The following is a 2,732-nucleotide window of genomic DNA, read 5'->3' on the forward strand; positions in this document are numbered from 1 at the left end:
TTGCATTACCACAAGGCGCAATGGTTAACTTCACAAATGTTGACTCTAACCTATTATTAGCACCACCCACCATCATAATATAAATATGAACCCCAGGTGGCGTTAAAATATGGTGCTATCCAGCACTAGTCTTTTTGACGCAGAACTGCGTTTACACAGTTTTGCGTCAAAAAGTATAAATCTGGCACTAAGTCATGGGTCACGTGACAGGAAAGGCTGCACCACAATAATTTCCCTGCTCAAGTCATAATGTCGGCTCCTTTAACTCTGCACATTTTGAATGTGCCTCACATGGGCTTTTGTGAGGACTAGTGGCACCCAAGAAGAGGACTTTTATATGCCTACGTCAAAGCATGCTTGCTGGCTCATTGCTATTCTTTCCGAGACAATGAATGAACCAGTGTGTCTTGTACTTGAAGCCTATAAGGCTGCATCAGCTGCTGTAACAAATCAAGTATTGACAAAGAGGAACGAGTTAGAGCTATTGGTATTGTAAATTCTTAACTGGACTTTTCTTGACACATCAATTGAAAATGAAAATTAAAACAGATGCATAAGCGAGCCAATTCAAAGCGCTACAGCCCCCATGAGCATGAGCACGAGGGAGAGACACAAAAGGAAAAAGATGTTTGCTCGCAGTCAAACGTATCGGCAAACGTGCAATTATACATATAACAGGGTCGGTGTCCAAGGCAGTAACAAAACCGCCCCACGGAGGGACAAACGAAAAGCATTTACCAATGATAACAAAGGATTTTTGAAAGGCAAGCTCATTAACGAGTAATAGTGATGGGCGTGCGGTGGGCGTGGTTAAAAGCCCACAGATAGATTACAACAGGTCAAAGCACTTGTGCGCTCGACCTAATGAATAAGTTAGGCACGTCCAGCGCTAGGTTCATCATATCACTTTTTTCCAAAAGCATTGATGAAGCCAATAGGTCTCACCGATGCAAGACCTATTGGCTTTGTCAATCTTTTTTGCCATGTTGTACGGCTGTGCGGCTGCTGTACAGCATGGTTCATAATAAAATAAAATAAAAAAGCGCTGTGATGGAGCAAGTGTTGACTGCGCCATAGCACCTTTTTTTTTACTTTCAGCAATATTGCATAGCAGCCACGCTGCTGTACATGGCTCTTGCATAAGTACTACCTACTGGTTTTGCTATTGCTTGTGGTTTTTAGGCAAGGGTTGATTAAGTGATTTTCCCAGGATCACAGGAGGTCAATTATGCTAGATTCAGGCCCATATTTATACTTTTTGACGCAAATCAGCGCCAGCAAAAATCATGCCTCAAACCGACTTGCGCCATTTTTTGAAGCACAACCCTTATTGAAATGACTCCTGTCTTAGCAAAGACAGGAGTCATGCCCCCTTGCCCAATGGCCATGCCCAGGGGACTTCTGTCCCCTGAGCATGGTCGTTGGGCACAGTGGCATGTAGGGGGTCCCAAATTAGGCCCCCCAATGCCACTATAAAAAAAAAAAAAAAATACTTACCTCAACTTACCTGTACTTCCCTGGAATGGGTCCCCCCATCCATGGGTGTCCTCCAGGGGTGGGCGAGGGTGGCAGGGGGTGTCCCTGAGGGCAGGGGAGGGCACCTCTGGACTCCTTTGGAGCCCACAGGTCCCTTAACACCTGCCCTGACCCAGGCGTTAAAAAACGGCACACATCAGGCTGTGCGCCATTTTTTAAGGCCCACCCCCTCCTGTGCGTCAAAATGACGCTGGAGTATAAATAAGGCTCACAGGCCATAAAGTCATTTTTGGGGCGGGAACGCCTACCTTGCTTGTCAGACGCACATTCAGCGCAAACAGAGTATAAATATGCCCCTCAATCTTTATTCATCAGTTTCAAAGTCGTGGCATGATCTAAATAAATATACATACATTTGACACACACACATATGTTTATAATATATATTTTAACAGACCTTTACAATTAAGTCAAAGAAGATATTTGAATAATATTTCAATAATCAATGAGAAAAAATAAAGAGCTGATCCAGAAATAAAACACAAATTGGACAGTTAAATGTTTTATTTCTCAACTGACTTTCACTTATCTGTTTTCATAGAAAGTTTGAACTAGAAAATTAAAAAAGAAATTCTATCACACAATACTTTTTTTTAACTGTATAAGGGTAACCCTACACTTGGTAGAGCTTTCAAAAATTGAATGAAACTCTTAAATGTTCCTCTCCACGGAAATCTTTAGTAAAAGGCGAAAGATTTATTCGATTTGAAGAGAAACGAGAGTATGCTAATTGAAGCCGCCGACTATTGCACCAGGAAACACCGTTCCACAGACTATCAGGGCGACTAGGTTTACTAAGGTCATCATAGAAAACCCTTCGAAATAGAACCAAGTTATAATAATAGTTGTAATACTTTACACTGATAAAACACTTGTTGCCACAGAAAGAAACAAGCGGAGAGCCCAGCAGTGAGAGGAATTATGGGTATGCAAATTTAGTCGCAGGTCACGTGACAGGAAAGTCTGCAAGACATTTTCTATGGTCAAATCGTAATTTCTGCTCCTTTAATTATCCATGTAACCAGCTGTCTGCAAGGCGGCAACAAAACCGCCCCAAGTAGATAAAGAATTTTTAAAGGGAAGCCCATGAATGAGTGATAGTGAGGAGCGTGCGGTGGGCGTGGTTAAAAGCCACTGAGAGCTCACACCAGGACAAAGAATTTACACACTCGACCTCGAAAGGCTAAGGTAGCGCC

The 2,732-nt window shown here is 42.6% G+C and overlaps 1 non-coding gene across 1 annotated transcript; it reads right to left on the reverse strand.

Annotated features, from left to right (window-relative positions):
- Positions 1-2,145: 2,145 nt before the first annotated feature.
- LOC138286797 (U5 spliceosomal RNA) lies at positions 2,146-2,261 on the reverse strand. Its single transcript, XR_011202073.1, has one exon. It is a non-coding gene; the product is annotated as a U5 spliceosomal RNA (small nuclear RNA).
- Between the last annotated feature and the right edge of the window lie 471 nt (positions 2,262-2,732).

The sequence above is a fragment of the Pleurodeles waltl genome, chromosome 3_2, assembly GCF_031143425.1.
Source record: "Pleurodeles waltl isolate 20211129_DDA chromosome 3_2, aPleWal1.hap1.20221129, whole genome shotgun sequence".
NCBI lineage: Eukaryota > Metazoa > Chordata > Amphibia > Caudata > Salamandridae > Pleurodeles > Pleurodeles waltl.